The sequence below is a fragment of the Balaenoptera acutorostrata genome, chromosome 8 (assembly GCF_949987535.1).
Source record: "Balaenoptera acutorostrata chromosome 8, mBalAcu1.1, whole genome shotgun sequence".
Taxonomy (NCBI): Eukaryota; Metazoa; Chordata; class Mammalia; order Artiodactyla; family Balaenopteridae; genus Balaenoptera; species Balaenoptera acutorostrata.
In genome coordinates this window covers 34,671,566-34,686,149 of record NC_080071.1, presented here as the reverse complement: position 1 = coordinate 34,686,149, position 14,584 = coordinate 34,671,566, and the positions used below count along the sequence as shown (strand labels likewise).

The window sequence follows — 14,584 nt, the reverse complement described above, 5'->3', positions numbered from 1 at the left end:
AGTCAAGGATTCATTTCTCTGTTATGCCAATTACATTTGTTGTTTTTCGTCACTTAGTTTTGTACATTTTTTCATGTCTGATTGGTACTCTAAAGCATCACAAAATTTTTATTTCGCATGTAAGGTGTCTTGGCTGTTCTTGGTGTGATGTAAATTAAATGTTTTATGCATTTTATTTGGTTGGGCAATCAGGTTGGTATAGTGAAAACATGGTACTGGGAGTAGGTACTGTTTATGCTGTCTCACCCATTAGCTAGCTGTGTGGTTTTGGCTAAGTTACTTTTTCTCTTGCAAACTCAGTTTTCTCAGCATGTAAAATGCGGCTGTTGGACTAGGTAACTATATCTAGGGTACCTTCTAGACCTGAAATTCTTCAGTTCTTTGATAGTTTATTCTTACAAGTGTGAAGTAATCCTTAAACCTAGCTGTGTTAGATATGTTATTATTGATAGTATGGGTAGAAATTTTGGAAGTCTACTCTTTGTTGTGTAAGAATTAAGTAATACATAATTACTTAATAATAAAAATATATAAATCTCTTTTAAAAGATAGTATCATTACCTTAGTGATGCTATTTATTTACATAGTGTTTTATTGAATGTTTTGTTGTACACTAAATTCTTTTACTCTTTTACTTCATTATTTGGGTTTTTGTGGAGATTGTGCTGTTATAACCTTCCACTGAGTCAGTGATTCTAAACTCTTAAATTGGGACACTTGGATTTAATTTTTTGAAGTAATGGTATTATCTTTTTTCTTTTGAGAAATTTGTGATATATACTTAGAAAATAGGAATTGTCTGTACTTAGAAAGCCTTTAATTGCATTTGAGCCTTCTGAAGCTATGGTTTAGAGCAGCATTCTCAAAGTGTGGTCTGTGGATCTCTGAGGATCCCTGAGACCCCCTCAGAGGTCCTTGATATCAAACTACTTTTCATAATAATAGTACAATTTATTTGCCTTTGTTCTTGTATAGACATTTTCACCGATGGTGGCTAAAACTGCTGTGTCTTAGCACAAATCAAAGCTGTGATGCTAAACTGTGCTGGAAGTTGTATTCTTTATGACCATCCACTTGCAGTTAAAGAAAAATGCTAGCCAGCTTCACTGAACAATGACCTTGATGAACAAGTCAAAAGAGTTATTTTTACTAAATCTTGACCCTTGAATGCTGCATGTCCTTTTTAAAATAATAGCTTTATTGGAATATAATTCACATACTATAAAATGCACCCTTTAAAGTATACAATTTAGTGGTTTTTAATATAGGCAGACTGGTGCACCCATCATCACTCTAATTTTAGAGCATTTTCAGCACCTCCCCCAAACCCCATACCCATTAGCAGTCACTCCACGTTCCCTGCCCCGTCCCCTGAGCCCCCAGCAACCACTAATTCTACTTTCTGTCTCTTTAGATTTGCCTATTATATCTTGAGCCCCCAGCAACCAGTAATCTACTTTCTGTCTCTTTAGATTTGCCTATTATATCTTATAAGTAGAATCATACAGTATGTGGCTCTCTGTGTCTGACTTTTCATTTACCATAATATTTTTAGGGTTCATCTGTCTTGTAGCCTTTAACCATACTTTGTTCTTTTTTGTGGTTGAATAATATTCCATTGTATGGATATACCACATTTTATTCATTTATGCATTGATGGACAACATTTCCGTTTTTTAGCTATTAAGAATAATGCTGCTATGAACATTCGTGTACAGTTTTTTGGTGTGGACATGTTTTTGTTTCTTTTGGGTATATACTTAGCAGTGGAATTGCTGGGTTGTATGTTTAACATTTTGAGGAACTGCCGAACTGTTTTTCCAAAGTGACTGTACCATTTTACATTCTCACCAGCAAAAGGGTTCCGGTTTTTCTACATCCCCACCAACATTTATCATTGTCCTCCTTTTTGATTTTAGATATACTAAGAATGGGTGTGAAGTGGTATCTCATTGTGTTTCTGATTTGTAGTTCCTGCTGCATGTCTTTGTAATATTCTTTGTGACAAAATGGTAAATATACTTTAATAAAGTACTTCTGCTACATACCAAAATAAGATGATTATCTTTGAAAAAATATATATTGTTTTCAGTTGAGCAATTGTGTGAGTTGCAAGCTGAACTAGATGCTATTTTTCGGAAACACGTTTTACTTGAAAGACTGACAAACTGGTTATTGAGAGACTCATGTACTTAAGTGACAGATACTTTCTCAAAAATATAATGAATTAAGTGAGCCTGTCCCTTAAAGGAAAAAAACTTGTCTGTTTGCTACCAATGATAAAATTTGGGCTTTCCAGTGAAAATTAGAATTTTGGAAAACTTGAATCTACTACTATGAACTTGGTAACTTGTTAATAATTACATACGTTTCTGATGAAATGGACAGTGATATTAATATTAATAAATAGGATTTTTTGGGATACTGTATTATAATGAAATATGCTATCATTTGGAAGATCTTTATGATAACTCAGTGAACCAGGAGTTTTCAGATGACCAACTCATGTTACAAAATCCTGCATGGGTAAAAGATCCATCCGTTCAGAGTTCAAGATAGACCAACAATAAGCATGTGGAAAGTTTACCAATATAGTTTCAGATTCTGCATTACAACTGACCTTTAAGAAATTTAGCACTTGTCAGATTTGGTATAGTATCCAAGAAGAATAGCCACAATTGGCTGAAAGACTATCAGATTACTTCTTTTTCCAGCCACATATCTTTGTGAAACTAGATATTCTTCATATGCTTCAGCCCAAACCACGTATTGCACAACACACTGCAAAAGCAAATATGAAACTCCAGTTGTCTTCTTTTAACCTAGATATTAAAGAGATTTGCAAAAATGTGAAACATGACCTCTCTCCTCATTAAACTTTTATGTATGTTTTTGGAAAATAGTTGTTTTTCATAAAATCTTAATTTGTATTAACATTTAATGGATTTATTGTTTTCAAATGAATTAAAACATTAAAAATTTCTCTTCTAATTCCTAATACAGTAAATATCAAAATAAATACCCTACATTAACAAAAACTTTTTGGGGACCTCAGTAATATTTAAGAGTTTAGAAGGAGTCCTGAGACCGAAAAGTTTGAGAATACTGGTAGAATGACAGACTTCTGAAGACATAGAAGATAGTTTTTAGAAACCAGTTTTTAGAGCTTCCACACAGTTAAAGTTATGGAGATCTATACATGTTAGAAAAACATCTCTAGAGAATTTATTTGTGATTTTGTGGATTTATATTGGTCATGAAATTAGATTGATATAAAGCACTAAGTGCTCAGTACAATAATTTATTTCTAAAATACTATCAAAATAGCAACAGTGTTTGAATTAAATACAAAATCGAATTTTTAGAATGATAATTTAGTTTATTGTGTGTTGGCAAGGAAGGGTAAAATAAGCACTCCAGAAGGCCACTAAATTTGAATTTTTTTTCCCAATTTTAAAGGAATGGGGAAAGAACTTGAGAAAATAAAAGTTAAAGAGAATCAGAATAAAAATGCTGCATAGTACATAGCATATTTAGAAATAAAAACCAGGAAGTTGTAATTTGGGGGTAATTTGGTAATAGGAAAACTATCCCTTGGTGTACTGTCTTTTTAATTGGCAAGAAGGAAGAAATTATTTTAGGATGTGTTTTCTTACATGAAAAATCAGTAAAAAAAAACTTTTATCAGTGTTAGAGCATAGTATGCACAGATGAACTGCTTAAAATTTTGACACCATGGGTTTGCATTTTGCTTTTTGGTGAGTATGGAAACAATGTAACACATTTCCCAAATAAATGAGACCACACCGTTTTTTTTTTTTACCAAGACTCTGCAATTTCTTTGACCTTTTTTCTAAGCTCCCCTTTCACAAAAATGACCTCTATTCCAACCTGTTTTAAGAAGTGAATCTGATTCAGGGCCTCTCCTCGTGAGGGGTATGTTTAGTGCCTCTTACCCCTTAGAAACCTAACCCTCATCTTCCTTGGAACATAGAGCTCATTGGGCCCCAAGCTGCAACCCCACTCACTCCCTTTATTTCTTTTCCTTGCCCACTGAGAAATGCATGCTGTTTTTGAAATTTAATTTTTACTCTATCTACCATTTGCTGTGTATTTGAAGCTAGGCGATCTTTCTAACATCTTTTCGAGTCAGAAAATTTCTCCCAAATTCAAGCCAAGACTTACCCAGTTTCTCAAATTTTAGTTCTCTATCCGATTTTGGCTTATCCTTTAAAATTGGGTATATTTAAAACTTGGTGTCATACACATTTTAAAATATTGTCATAACTATACTGCTTGTACAGTTTTTTTATCCTGCTTAATTTTTAGTTACTTTTTTTGGTAGGGTGACCATACCTGTTAAGTATTTAGGTCAGGAATTATATTCTATTTAATTATCTATTAATATAGTTAAAAAGACGCCACATGAGAAAGAGCTGAGAGTCAAATTCACTGCCTAAAACCAGGGCCTGGAGCTTTAAAAAAAAAAAAGTTCGTTGCTGTCTGTTACTCTAAGGTACAGCTTAAATGAGGCTGTACACTTACAGAAATGAGAAGAGGACATGGGGAAATAGGACATCAACAGTCTTGTGATCAGATTCTGAACCAGTCTGAACCATTGAGCTGTTAACTTGGTGTCTAGATTTATGACATCTCCAGTATTACCTCTGAAGCCAATAAAAGACCTAGGTCTGCACTAGGGCCAGAGAGACTTGGTGGAAACACTTGGAAAAATGCCAGGCATGGAGGTATAATGCAGAGAGAAAAATTATACTCAATATAAGCCTGAAAACCAAAATTCCAAAATACATGATGAAGGGAAAATCTATGAAAGATAGCCAGTAAAATCAACAATTAAGAGATGAATTCATGTCTGATTAAAGAAAGATAATTTAAAAATCTGTGAAAGACTTTAAAATCAGTATATTTATACCTGTCAATGAGATAAAAGGAAGCTGTAGCACCTTTAGAAAAGAAGTTGTGAAACAAAAAAGGTAGATGTGTAAGAGAAACAACCAGAAATCCTAGAAAGGAGAAGCATATTTCATTGATTCTAAGACACGCATTGTTTAACATTTTAACATTTCTGAGGTCTGAGTATATCTTACCGACCGTGGCATGTCAGTGTTTAATTTACAGTGCTTTTTCTTTTTTACTGGTAGTGGTATGTCTTGATAGCATTGTCTAGATGAAATAGAAAAATTTGGTGGGACAAACAGGAGAACCTTTAGGCTGGACATAGAAAAAAATGAGTGAATAGTAATATACTTAGAAATTTACTCAGAATATAGTTTAGAGATAATGAACAAGTAGAGACTGGAAAGATTGAGTCACCAACCTAAGATTTTCAGAAAAAGAGAATAGAGTGAATGGCAAGAGAAGCAGTATTGGATGAGATAATGGCTGAGAATTTTCTTGTGTTGGAGATATATAGTTTACAAATGAAAATTTTGCTTCAAGTATTAAGAAAGATAAACAAAAATAAGTCCACCCCTGTCTTAAACTAAAATTTTGGAGAAAGATAATCTTAAATTTTAACAGAAAAGTCGATTGCTAACAGAAATTACAGACCTACAAACTTCTCATCAGCCACACACACATACCAGAAGATCATGTAGTAGTATCTTTATAGCACTGAGAGAAAATAACCAGCAGGCGAGAATTCTGTATGCAGTTAAAAATCCTACTTAAGAGTTAGACTATAATGAAGATATTTAAAATAATCAAGGACTGAAAGTTTATTATTCAAAGACCCTTATGAAACTAGCTACTGAAGTGTTAAGTAGAAAAATGGATCCAGAGGAAATGAGGACATAGTAGTGATTACAGTGGGTAAAAAATTAATAATTTAACTGACCATGAAACACTAGGAACTTTAAGTTACAGAAAATTTCAGAGATACACCAAAGCAGATAAATGTATGATGAACCTTAAGGTAACCACCTCGCAGCTTCACCAGTTACCAACATTCTGCCGTTCTTCTTTCCTCTATTCCCACTGTTTAAAATTTTACTCTTGCTGGAGTATTTTAAAGTAAATTCCAGAGAGTGTATAACTTTACCCAATAATACTAATGGAGTGATTTGCACGGTGTGGTCTAGGAGTCCCAGACCCTTTTCATAGGGGTCTGTGAGGTCCAAGTTATTTTCATAGTAATACCAAGATGCTATTTGCTTATTTCATTTTTGCCTCACAAGTGGTGTACAGTGGAGTTTTTCAGAGGCTATATGATATGTGATAACAGCAGATTGAACACAGAAGCTGATATAAAGATCTAGCTGTTTTTTGGTTTGTTTTTTTTTTTTTTAAATTGTTTATTTATTTATTTATGGCTGTGTTGGGTCTTCGTTTCTGTGCGAGGGCTTTCTCTAGTTGCGGCAAGCGGGGGCCACTCTTCATCGCGGTGCGCAGGCCTCTCACTATCGCGACCTCTCGTTGCGGAGCACAGGCTCCAGACGCGCAGGCTCAGTAGTTGTGGCTCACGGGCCCAGCCGCTCCGCGGCATGTGGGATCTTCCCAGACCAGGGCTCGAACCCCTGTTCCCTGCATTGGCAGGCAGACTCTCAACCACTGCGCCACCAGGGAAGCCCTGGGGTTTTTTTTAATTGAAGTATTATTGATTTACAATGTTGTGTTAGTTTCAGGTGTACAGCAAAGCAGTAAAGGTATATATATGTATATATTTATTTCAGATTTTTTTCCATTATAGGTTATTATAAGATATTGAATATAGTTCCCTGTGCTATACAGTAGGTCCTTGTTATCTGTTTTATATAGAGTAGTGTGTATCTGTTAATCCCGAACTCCTAATTTATTCCTTCCCTCTCCTTTCCCATTTTGTAACCATAAGTTTGTTTTCTGTGTCTGTGAGTATATTTCTGTTTTGTAAATAAGTTAATTTGTATCAGTGATAGCATATATTTGTCTTTGTGTGACTTATTTTACCTAGTATGATCTAGCTATTTTCTAAGAAGCCAGCTATTAAAGATATCTGCAAAAGTGTCAAACTATTCTAATTTTTAAAAATACATATTTTTCATAAGATGTTACTTATGTTAACATTTATGAGTTTGTTACTTTAAAATTAATAAATCAACTTCTAAAATGTTCCCAGTTTTGATTCCTAGTATGGAAAATATTGATATACTTATATAAGCAGAGGCCCATTGAAATCTTCAAATTTTTTAAAAATGGATTTTTTCCCATTTTTTTTAACAACATAATTTACATACAGTAAAATTCCTTCTAAAATTTTAGTGCACAATTCTGCACTTTCAGTAACTGAACACAGTTGTATAATCACCACCATAATTAAGATATAGTATCATTTTACCACTTCTCTCCATTCCCATATGCCACTTCATAGTCAGCCATTCTCCTTTACCCTTGTTCTCTGGCAAATGTGTTACTCACGTAAACAAAAACTCTTTGAAGTCCTCAGTAATTTTTAAAACAGTGATTCTGATATCAAAAAGTTTGAAAACTGCTGCGCTAATGAATAAGGATTTTAAGAAACATAACCATAGTACCATTATTTACAATACCCTAAATTTATAGTTATCCTTTAATATTATTTAATAACCTTGTAATGTTTAGTTTTCCCCAAATGATTAAAAAATATCTTTTTAGAATTGATCAAGTTAGGATTCAAACAAGCACTGTGTCTTTTATTGGTTCATGTGCCTCCAAGTCTCAGCTTTTCAAATAATGGTTTTAGCAGCTTTTCATTGTTGTCACTTGGATTCATTATTTCATTAAGATTTGCAAAATGGTGATTTTTCTAATTTTCTCAGTCCTTTTGTGTTAAGCTGTGATTTTTTTCTGAAAAGATCCCTCCCTTTTAGCTATTTGGTTACCCCCGAAGCACAGTTTGTACAAGAAAGGCAGGATAAGCTATTAAATCCATTCCTTTTATTTATCTGTTTTCAGAATGAGTTGGTGTCTTAGCTGTCATCAGAGGTTCTCTCTCTCTCTTTTTTTTTCCTTTGGTGTATCATTGTGAACTCATTTTTTTATCAGTTGTATTTTAATACATGGTATTCATTATTCTTAGAAATTAATATTTATATTGTTAAGAAATGGAATACTAAGCCTAAAAAAGAAATAGCGGTGTGGGACTCGTGGGGATTGGTTCCTGGGTAGAGGTTCTTGTCATTTTTAGGAGGATCAGCTTTATAGAAAATAGTTTTAGCCATTTTACATCAATTTATAATTTGGATAAAAGTAATTAAGGGAACAGAAGTGCGATTTTATATATATATATATTTAAATTAAGACTTTTTTTTAGAGCAGTTTTAGGTTCACACCAACATTGAAGAGAAGGTACAGAGATTTTCCATCTACCTTCTGCCCCTAAACATGCATAGCCTCCCCCACGATGACGTCTTTCACCATAGTGATACATTTGTTAAAACTGATGAACCTACATTAATACATCATAATTACACAAAGTCCATAGTTTACATAATGGTTCGCTCTTGGTGTTGTACATTCTTTGAGTTTGGGCAAATGTATAATAACATATGCATCATTATGGTATTGTAAGAGTATTTTTACTGCCCTGGAGACCCTCTGTGTTCTGTCTATTCCAAAAATGCAATTTTTAACTTCTAAACTGGGGCAGGAGGTAGAAAATTATCAATCCAACAGAAAATAGGAAAGGAGAAGTAGTATAGCAAAGAAAAAGACTAATATCAGATGTAGAAATTCAGGACAGTCCTGAAAAGAAAAAAAAATTAGTAATCCTACAACCAATAAAGTTGGTAAATTGCCTGTATAATCTTCTGGTCTTTTTTCTGTGCATATTGCATACTGTGTCTTTACACTTCGGGGTCACTTTAAAATTGGGGTCATATACACAACTTTATAACTTTTTTTTTCCAAATAATATATTGTGTGCATTTCCCAGATCATTAGTTTTCCACAACATGATTATTTAGTTTCATTACTAAGTATTTTGGTGCAGATATTTCATGATTTAACTAATCCTCTCTTGTTAGGTGTTTAGGTTATTTTTCATTTTTTTCCTGTTATATAGAAATCTTTGCTCACACTTCTGATTATTTCCTTATGCAGAAGAATTTAAGGCTTTTATATATACTGCAGAAATGCTTTTTCACCCCCATTGTATGTGAGGATACGGTTTTTTGTCCTGGGATGGGATATCATTTTGTCAAATGGCAGAGTTTTGGAGTGGTAAAAATAGAATCTAATACATTCATTTATTATTGGGGAACTTGAACATTTTTGCATGTTTATTGTCTATTTGTGTTTGGTCATTACCCTTTCATGTTTTTTGCCTGTTCTTCCCTCACTACTGATTTGTAAGACATTTTTAAAAGACATCTTTATGTTAAGGGCATTAGTCTTTTGTCACACACCACAGATATTTTCTCCATTTGTTTGCCATTAAGTTTGTTTAGTGGTGAGTTTTAGTACATGTAAGTTCTTACTAGACTCTTTTTTGAGTAAAATAATTTAGAAACTTTGAACCATAGTTTTTGAACTCAGTTTGTATTGATTTACAAGTCATCTGATGCAATTCAACAATTTGTGCAAGAAGTTGGGAATTTCAAATTATAATTCCTATGCCTAGAAAATATCTAGAGTACACTATGTGCCTTTTAAAATAAATCATTTTAATGTATGTTGTTGGTCACACTTGTTATTTTCTTAGTATCCTATGGAAAATTAGTGTTCACAGATCCATGAGTAATCCCTTGACAATGATACTTCTAGAGGTCTCAGATATCTTAGGTATAATATTCAATAGTAGTATCATTATTATATGGTATATATAGTAACATTGGAATTTATAATAACAGTATTATGTATCTCTGTTATTTAAACCATGGAATCTTAGAGAGGTCAACTAGTTTAACTCATCAGATGCATCTTCAACAAATGGCTGCTTGGTGTCTGTTTTTAAATACATTTCTCTTTATTTTCTGAAATAGTATATTTAATTTATGATTAACCAAATTTACCTCATAATGTAATAGTAATAATGCAAATTAGAATTCTTGATGGACACAACAGAATGGAAATCACATAATTAATGTGTGGTTTTCATTAGTATGCCTTCTTTGATACATTGTTCTATAGTTCCATATTATTTTTAATTAGAATAACTTTATTAAAGCTGGTCTTTACACTACTTTGTCATTTTAGTGGTTCTTGGGGACAGACTTTGTATCCAACTTTATTTTATGTGAGGGTACTTGACATGTGACACTTCATAAATCTCATAAATTCTCCTCTGATGAACAGTATCATCATCTTGCTGGCAACTTAGATTAGGGAAGTCAGTCATCATTCATTCAGTCCACAAATATTTGAGTCTATACTACAGTTTTCCAGGTAATGGTTTTTAGGTTCTTTGCAACAGTAAAAGAGAAAAAGTCCCCACACTCATAAATTTTGTGTTTTAGTGGACGAAGACAAATAAGCAAACACAGTAATTTTACATGACTAGTGTTTGAAGAAAATAAAGTTAGGGTTATGGAATAGTAGGGAATATGGAAAACCATGGAGGTTGGTTGTTATTTTAGGTAGGGTGGTTAGGAAATAACCTCCTTATAACGAGGTGAAAAAGAAGTTCAGATCTGAACATTGAGGAGCCTGTCTTATTGACATCTGGAGGACAAGTAATGAGCAAAGGTGGTTGGGATTTAGTGAATGGGTGGAGTCAGAATATGAGATTGGAAGTAGGCAGGGATAATAAAAGCCATGGTTAGGAACTTGGATTTTTTTTTTTTAATATGAAAACATTGGAGGTTTTTATGTTTTAAGAAGATCACTCTGGCAGATCCCTGTGGCAGGTGGTGATGGGGGTTGGGGGTTGGAATGACAAGAGTAAGGATAAGGCTAGTGCACTAATACAGGCAAAAGGAGATAGTGAGTCTGGCTACGCCTAGTAGTAAGGAAAGCCTGCAGAAAGGAGGGGTGAAGGGAGAAGTAAGACTTCTGTTGTGGCTTTGTTGAATTTGAAATGTCTATTAGATAGCCAAGTGGATGGTTCAAGTAAACAGTTGTATATCAGAATCTGGAGCTCAGGTCAAGCAAGAGATAAAATTTTGGGAGGCTTTAATGTAGATAGAAGTGACCAGATGAAAAAATTTGGGTCATAGCTTTTTTGGCTGCATGGTAGAATCTCACAGGGAACTATTATGTTTGTTTGTTTTGATTTAATTTTTGAATTTTATTCAATTTTTTATATAGAAAGTTCTTAATTAGTTATCTGTTTTATACGTATTAGTATATATATGTCAATCCCAATCTCCCAATTCATCCCACCACCACCACCAGCCCCCCCCGCCACTTTCCCCCCTTGCTGTCCATACGTTTGTTCTCTATATCAGTATCTCTATTTGCCTTGCAAACCAGTTCATCTGTACCATTTTTCTAGGTTCCACATATATGTATTAATATATGATATTCGTTTTTCTGATTTATTTCACTCTGTATGACAGTCTCTAGATCCATCCTCGTCTCTACAAATGTCCCAATTTCGTTCCTTTTTATGGCTGAGTAATATTCCATTGTATATATGTACCACATCTTCTTTATCCATTCATCTGTCGATGGGCATTTAGGTTGCTTCCATGACCTGGCTGTTGTAAGTAGTGCTGCAATGAACATTGGGGGTGCATGTGTCTTTTTGAATTATGGTTTTCTCTGGGTATATGCCCAGTAGTGGGATTGCTGTCTCATATGGTAATTCTATTTTTAATTTTTTAAGGAACCTCCATACTGTTCTCCATAGTGGCTGTATCAATTTACATTCCCACCAACAGTGCAAGAGGGTTCCCTTTTCTCCACACCCTCTCCAGCATTTGTTGTTTGTAGATTTTCTGATGATGCCCATTCTAACTGGTATGAGGTGATACCTCATTGTAGTTTTGATTTGCATTTCTCTAATAATTAGTGATGTTGAGCAACTTTTCATGTGCTTCTTGGCCATCTGTATGTCTTTGGAGAAATGTCTATTTAGGTCTTCTGCCCATTTTTGGATTGGGTTGTTTGTTTTTTTAATATTGAGCTGCATGAGCTGTTTATATATTTTGGAGATTAATCCTTTGTCCATTGATTCGTTTGCAAATATTTTCTCCCATTCTGAGGGTTGTCTTTTTGTCTTGTTTATGGTTTCCTTTGGTGTGCAAAAGCTTTTAAGTTTCATTAGGTCCCATTTGTTTATTTTTGTTTTTATTTTCCTTACTCTAGGAGGTAGGTGAAAAAGGATCTTGCTGTGATTTATGTCATAGAGTGATGCCTGTGTTTTCCTCTTAAGAGTTTTATAGTGTCTGGTCTTACATTTAGGTCTCGAATCCATTTTGAGTTTATTTTTGTGTATGGTGTTAGGGAGTGTTCTAATTTCATTCTTTTACATGTAGCTGTCCAGTTTTCCCAGCACCGCTTATTGAAGAGACTGTCTTTTCTCCATTGTATATCCTTGCCTTCTTTGTCATAGATTAGTTGACCATAGGTGTGTGGGTTTATCTCTGGGCTTTCTATCTTGTTCCATTGATCTATGCTTCTGTTTATGTGCCAGTACCATATTGTCTTGATTACTATAGCTTTGTACTACAGTCTGAAGTCAGGGAGTCTGATTCCTCCAGCTCCGTTTTTTCCCCTCAAGACTGCTTTGGCTATTCGGGGTCTTTCACGTCTCCATACGAATGTTCAGATTTTCTGTTCTAGTTCTGTAAACATGCCATTGGTAATTTGATAGGGATTGCATTGAATCTGTAGATTGCTTTGGGTAGTATAGTCATTTTCACAATATTGATTCTTCCAATCCAAGAACGTGGTATATCTCTCCATCTGTTGGTATCATCTTTAATTTCTTTCATCAGTGTCTTATAGTTTTCTGCATACAGGTCTTTTGTCTCCCTAGGTAGGTTTATTCCTAGGTATTTTATTCTTTTTGTTGCAGTGGTAAATGGGAGTGTTTCCTTAATTTCTCTTTCAGATTTTTCATCCGTGTATAGGAATGCAAGAGATTTCTGTGCATTAATTTTGTATCCTGCAACTTTACCAAATTCATTGACTAGCTCTAGTAGTTTTCTGGTGATATCTTTAGGATTCTCTGTGTATAGTATCATGTCATCTGCAAACAGTGACAGTTTTACTTTTTCTTTTCCAATTTGTATTCCTTTTATTTCTTTTTCTTCTCCGATTGCCATGGCTAGGACTTCAAAAACTGTGTTGAATAATAGTGGTGAGAGTGGACATCCTTGTATTGTTCCTGATGTTGGAGGAAATGCTTTCGGTTTTTCACCATTGAGAATGATGTTTGCTGTGGATTTGTCATATATGGCCTTTATTATGTTGAGGAAGGTTCCCTCTATGCCCACTTTCTGGAGAGTTTTTATCATAAATGGGTGTTGAATTTTGTCAGAAGCTTTTTCTGCATGTATTGAGATGATCATATGGTTTTTCTTCTTCAATTTGTTAATATGGTGTATCACATTGATTGATTTGCGTATATTGAAGAATCCTTGCATCCCTGGGATAAATCCCACTTGATCATGGTGTATGATCCTTTTACTGTGTTGTTGGATTCTGTTTGCTAGTATTTTGTTGAGGATTTTTGCATCTATATTCATCAGTGATATTAGTCTGTAATTTTCTTTCTTTGTAGTATCTTTCTCTGGTTTTGGTATCAGGGTTATTTGATGGTGGCCTCATAGAATGAGTTTGGGAGTGTTCCTTCCTCTGCAATTTTTGGAAGAGTTTGAGAAGGATGGGTGTTAGCTCTTCTCTAAATGTTTGATAGAATTCACCTGTGAAGCCATCTGGTCCTAGACTTGTGTTTGTTGGAAGATTTTTAATCACTGTTTCAATTTCATTACTTGTGATTGGTCTGTTCGTATTTTCTATTTCTTCCTGGTTCAGTCTTGGAAGGTTATACCTTTCTAAAAATTTGTCCTTTCTGCCAGGTTGTCCATTTTATTGGCATAGAGTTGCTTGTGGTAGTCTCTTAGGATGCTTTGTATTTCTGCTGTGTCTGTTGTAACTTCTCGTTTTTCACTTCTAATTTTATTGACTTGAGTCCTCTCCCTCTTTTTCTGGATGAGTCTGGCTAATGGTTTATCAATTTTGTTTATCTTCTCAAAGAACCAGATTTTAGTTTTAGTGATTTCCTATTTTCTTTGTTTCGAATTCATTTATTTCTTCTCTGATCTTTATGATTTCTTTCCTTCTGCTAACTTTGGGGTTTTTTGTTCTTCTTTCTCTAGTTCCTTTAGGTGTAAGGTTAGATTGTTTATTTGAGATTTTTCTTGTTTCTTGAGGTAGACTTGTATAGCTATAAACTTCTCTCTTAGAACTGCTTTTGCTGCATTGCATAGGTTTTGGATCGTCATGTTTTCATTGTTATTTGTCTCTAGGTATTTTTTGATTTCCTCTTTGATTTCTTCAGTGATCTCTTGGTTATTTAGTAATGTATTGTTTAGCCTCCATGTGTTTGTGGTTTTTACGTTTTTTTCCCTGTAATTCATTTCTAACCTCACAGAGTTGTGGTTAGAAAAGATGCTTGATATGATTTCAGTTTCCTTAAATTTATTGAGGCTTGATTTGTGAC

General features: G+C 34.1%; 1 protein-coding gene across 4 annotated transcripts in view; it reads left to right on the top strand.

The window, feature by feature from the left end:
* SP3 (Sp3 transcription factor) overlaps nt 1–14,584 on the top strand; it is a 104,806-nt gene that overhangs the window by 53,651 nt on the left and 36,571 nt on the right. The window lies entirely within an intron of this gene.